This window comes from Thermobia domestica, chromosome 2, assembly GCF_964235325.1.
Source record: "Thermobia domestica chromosome 2, izTheDome1.hap1.1, whole genome shotgun sequence".
In the NCBI taxonomy this organism is placed as follows: Eukaryota; Metazoa; Arthropoda; class Insecta; order Zygentoma; family Lepismatidae; genus Thermobia; species Thermobia domestica.
In genome coordinates, this window is record NC_137455.1 from 146,626,057 (window position 1) to 146,631,996 (window position 5,940).

The 5,940-nt window shown below is 33.2% G+C and overlaps 1 long non-coding RNA gene across 1 annotated transcript; it reads right to left on the minus strand.

Annotated features, from left to right (window-relative positions):
- Nucleotides 1–3,744: 3,744 nt before the first annotated feature.
- Nucleotides 3,745–5,892, minus strand: LOC145676103 (uncharacterized). The gene is made up of 2 exons (XR_014129289.1): nt 5,766–5,892; nt 3,745–4,107 (listed from the first exon to the last, which is right to left on the minus strand). It is a non-coding gene; the product is annotated as an uncharacterized LOC145676103 (long non-coding RNA).
- Between the last annotated feature and the right edge of the window lie 48 nt (nt 5,893–5,940).

The window sequence follows — 5,940 nt, forward strand, 5'->3', positions numbered from 1 at the left end:
GTTTCACTAATTTACTTACTATACATTTAAATTTACGTATACGAATTATTTTCTACATATTCTTCACCCGAATAAAAGCAATGTTCTATCAAGTACCTTTTGAGTTTAGATCTAAAGCTATTGACAGGGACCTGATTTTTTATACATGATGGAAGTAGATTGTATAATAGAGTACCTTTGTGCGTAACTGATTTATTGTATATATTTGTTCTATGTGCATGCAAGTGATTGTCGTTTATACTTCTTGTGTTATAACTGTGAATGTATTTGTTAACAATAAACTCACTACTATGTTTTTCAAATACATTAATATTTCAAACAAATACATTGAGGGAAGAGTCATTATTCCAAGTTCCTTAAAATATTTCTGCAAGAAGAGTTCCATTTTACTCCTGCAAGTATTTTTACCACTTTCTTCTGTAGCGTAAAGATAGCAATACTTTTAGGTCCATTTCCGCAGAACATCAAGCCATATTTTATTGTAGAATGAAAATTTGAGTAATATGTACACTTAGCTGTTGTTACATTAATCTTATCTCTTACACATCTAATTGCATAGCATAGTTTGCTTAGTTTACTTCTTACATGTTCTATATATAATCACCCGCTTCAATGTGTATTAAAAGATTAAGAAGTACAGCGTAAACTATTAAAATTCACGGTTTTCGTACCGTGCTTGCTTAAAATAATCAGAATAAATGTGTAGCTCCTTGTTGATTATAAGACTATTTTGTAGTAAGGCCCTATGTGTATTAAAAGATTGGAGGGAAATAGGATCGTATCTTCCTCTCCAGTTTAAATTATTAGATATTTTAACTCCGAGAAAGGTAGCAATTTCTACATATTTAACTGTTTTATTATTTATGTTTATTTTTGCATTGGCTTGATTACTTTTACCATTGTTAAAATTTAAGGCACATGTTTTATTTACATTAATGATTAGGCCATTTTTATTCATCCAACTTGAAAGTTGGTTCATTGCCGTTTGGCTGTTTGAAGCTAATTCGCATTCATCTTTCCCACTAACTATTATGTTTGTATCATATGCATATAAAGTCACACATGAACTATTAATACTTTCAGAAAGATCATTTATATAAAGAAGAAAGAGAAGTGGTCCTAGAATTGATCCTTGTGGTACTCCACGATTAATAATTTCTTTACTTGACACATATTTTTGAATTTTATTTTTAACTATTCCTGTGATTTCAGTTACTTGTTTCCGATCTTTAAGGTATGATTCAAACCATTTATTTGCTAAGCCTCTAATACCATAGCAACTAAGTTTTTCTAGCAATATATAATGATTTACTAAATCGATGGCTTTTGTTAGAGCTAAAAATATTCCTATAGATAATTTTTTCTCATCCAGTAACTTTCTGCAGTTTTCTAGAAAATGAAAAATTGCTGTCTCAGTAGATTTACCTTTCAAGAGACAATGTTGTTTGTTGGATATGATAGAATATTTACTAATGAAATCCATAACCCGATTGAACATTATTTTTTCCAGAATTTTACCTATAATGGGTAGCAATGATATCGGTCTATAGTTTTCTATTTCATTGAGTTTACCTTTTTGTGCAAAGGTTTAACTTTAGGAATCTTTAGCATTTGACGTGAGTATTGGACGTGAATTTTACACTTGTAGCCTATAAAACGTTTATATATTTTCCAGAAAAATGGCTTATACCACAGTAGAATATATGATTTTTTTCTTGTAAGCTTGTATTGTGTTTTAATACCTGTTAAATTATATGTTTTACAAAATGGCAAAGCTTACGAAACAACATGAAAATTAATTCTATCACAGAAAGAGTTTTAGAGTACAGGTGAAAGAGTTTTAGTACATTTAGATGGGAAATATAAAACCCCAATGCCACAATGATATTATGAAGATACAGAGCAAGAAATTACAGATATGAAAAATATAAGCTATTTATGCATTATGATCTTATGAATTCGTTAAATAATGGATATTGTATACATCAAATATTTTTCAAGAATGAGCCGCCAAAATGAATTATTTTTGAAAATTTATAAGGGGAAATTTATGTTCAATTAAGATAAAAGATTTCTTCTAACTTGTGTGAAGGTAAGGAGCTTAATTTACTAATTGCATTGCCTCTTTGTATAGCTAGGCTAATGCGTTGTACTAAAAATTGTTGGCTTCTGGCGTCGCCTGATTTAGTAATCAAATTGGAACCCAGTTCTTTCAAAAATTTGTGAGCTTCTTTGCTGAAAACGCCCATAGTTGCAGTTGCAAAAGTAACGAAAAGATGCTCTTCTTTCAGTTTAGAATATTTGGAGTGTTTTTTCTTGCAGGCCACTTCAGCTGCACTACCTGCTTCGTTTTGTGTTGATGGCAAGTAAGATGGTGCAAAGGTATCTACGCATGTGACATCCCATATCAACCGCTGACCCATTTTCCATGGAGTTAGGGTAATTCCATCTGGCCGCTTTCCATCTTCTCGAAACATTCCTGGTGGTTCTAAAATGCTTTGAAATCAATGCTCGCCAGTATTCGTTTTGTTATGTTGTTCATTTCACCATGGCGTACTAATCTTCCTCCACTTTTAGTACAACTTAGTGCGTGTAACCCTTTTTCATCCATTCTGCTTTGGCATGTACAAGTAAATGTATGGCAGATATTTACCCCCAGACGCAAACTTACACATATTTGAAAAAACTTTGTTATCTAAAAAGGTTCCAATTGTTTTAGATGGCGTGGCTTGTAACCAAGCACTGGTCTCTTTTCTCTGTAAAGCTTTCATACACACAGTCAATTATACTTTCAGGAATTACTTCATTATCTATTACTTCCTGTAATAATATTGCATCCCAACTTTTTTGTAATTCTTTTGTCTCAGGAATTTTACTGTCGTAGATCCCCTTCCAAATTTCCAAAGCCTCATCCATGTGATGTATCCATGTTGTCAACTGAACTAATTAAAATATTGGAGACTAGTGGTAGTGGAGATTTAGTGGAAAAGACCATCTAAAGTTTTACAGATAGATAATTATTTGAAAAAGGCATTACAGCTAATAATCAACTATTCCCTAAACGAAACCCAATGGACTCACCCCATGGTAAGAGGAAAGGAAGGCTGGTAGACTCAAGTCCGATGCTTTCCGTACGTTTAGACCTTCTAGGCGGGCTGGAAGGCTTGCTTGCGTCCATTGAGTTTCGTTTAGGGAATAGTTGATTATTAGCCGTAATGCCTTTTTCAAATAATTATCTATCTGTAAAACTTTAGATGGTCTTTTCCATGTTGGAACAGTTCTTAAAAAGTACGTTAGCTTTGGAATGCCGAAGCAATTTTTGAGAAGAAAATAAGCTATGTGATTTGGTAAATTTTTTAGACTCTCAGTTATTACTTTGAAACTATTCATATGTTTCTCGAAATGGAGATCATATCCTTCTTCGTGGAGCGGAGACCCTAATAACGATAATTCATCTGGTTGTAAAATACATATGCCTGGCAACTGCTCTTTAAATTGGGTTACTACATCTGTGTCTATTTTACCCGTGTGTAATATGTCCAATTTATGTCCAAGGCACCAGTTATAACCGATAGGATTTATGAAGAAGAAGTCGTCGTCTTAGAATTGGACATAGAGTATGACAGGCTTTAGAAAACACAAATCAACTTTAGATGCACTTAGTCCATTCCTTTTAGACATCTGGACAACTTTTCAACATGGTAAATATCTCATGGCTATAAGCATTGATCTTAAACAGGCATATGATCTAGTTCAATTGGATTTATTGATAACTAAAATGGCAAAAATGAACATCCCTACCGCTTTCATAAGATTTGTTCATAATGTACTCATTAATAGACAAATTTATCTCAAAATAAATAATAAATATAGCACTCCTCGGCAAACTTCTCTTGGTCTCATGCAAGGTAGCAAGCTTAGTCCCACACTGTTTAATATCTTCATGGTAGACTTACTGGAAATACTCAATGGTACTGTATCAGCCTCTCTCTTCGCAGATGACTTACTCATTTATATTACAAGTGATCTGGATATTGGTCGAAAGAAATTGCAGTCATCATTGGAAATAATTGCAGCCTGGTGCCGGAACAATGGTCTAGAAATTAACTGGAATAAAACAAATTACATAGTATTTACTAAAAAGAAAATCACTAACTTCCCTCCTCTTCAACTCTCTCATACACAGCTTCACAGCACAACAAATATCAAATATCTTGGATTATACCTTAATCACAAACTAACTTGGAAATCACATAATGCACGTAATAAAAGAATGTAAACAAGTACAGAACATTCTTCGCAGCTTAAGTTCTAAAAAATGGGGCATTCATCCGCACACATTATATACCATTTATCAACAATGCATTGAAGCCAAGATACTCTATGGAAGTATAATCTATTCTGTTACCATGCCAAAATTCTATAAATCACTAACAGCGATTCAGTACACTACTTTAAAAATTATACTTTCCCAACCCCACTTTTGTCCTAAAAATGCCATTTTGGATGAAACAGGCACGCTACCGTTTTCTATTAAAATACTCAAACTTGCCTGTAAATATATCATATCTCGACTCGCTATCATGAATTCGCCACTAATCCAAAAACTTGGAGCCTTAGAAGTACAGAACCGTAATACCAAATTACCATATGTTACTAAGTTACCATGGATATACAAGGCATTTTTACTTTTGAAAAACCTCCAAACTCAAATAATAAAACTTCCCAACCTGCCATGCTATAATTTCGCATATGAAACAAATACAACAATTATAAAACCTATTCTGCCTTCATATGTAGATACCAAGATTAAAGATCAATCTCATCGCATAAATAAAAATATTTGGCAAAGTTTTCTCGATCAATTCCATCCTGACACAATATTCCTTTACACTGATGCCTCTAAGGTTGCACATAGCCCAGTTGGAGTAGCTATCTTTGTCCCCCAACTTGATATTATCCAACAACTGAAACTTCCAGTTGCCACTACAGTATTTGAGGGTGAAGCGTTTGAATACGACAAGCCTTACTACTCATTCAACGTAACAATATTCGGCGTGCATGTATCTGCACGGATTCCTACAGTGTATTACAAGCACTTTCTTCTGTTCATTGGACAATTAAATCTACTTGGACAGTACTAAACATAAAATCCATTTATCGAAAATTAATTGAAATGGGTCATATCATAGATTTTATCCACGTCCTAAGTCATGTTGACATAAAACCGAATGAATTTGTCGACGATTTATCCAAAAAATCTCGCAATTCTGGTATTTCAGCCAATATAAAATTATCACCTCTCAATTTTTTAGTTTACATTGACCAGATAATCTCGGAGCAAACAGTCCTTTGGAAACATAAAATCAGAAGTGGACCAGGAACATACTATTGGCAAACTAACCATTTGCAATCATCCAGCTGGAATGCACTTCGCACTTGGTCACGGTCAAAAATCATATTATATTATAGACTTCGTTTCAACACTGCAATTACTCCATATCTTCTGTACAAAATTCATCGGAGAGATTCACCTCTCTGTTGGTGCAACGAAAAGGTTGGAACTCTTAATCATCTCATATTTCAATGTCCTTTGTTATCTAAAAATAGAACTAAAGTTATGGAAGAGCTAAATAAACGCTAAGGTTATGGACCCTTCACCATCAAACAAATTTTGACGCACAATGATTTGGATATCCTGAAACATTTAATCATTTTTTTTTTCAAGACAATGGACTTGTCCTTTAATTTACTTTAATCATTACCTGATTAATAATATCATGTCTTCTTAAACATTTCATTTTCCGGTGGTTATAAAAAAAAAAAAAATTCACTAGAAAATTTTAGCTCTGTATTTCCCACATAGGCAACGGAATTAACATCACTAATATATTACAACAAGAGGGAATGACTATTCCAGTTCTCATTTTTCAATTTCCA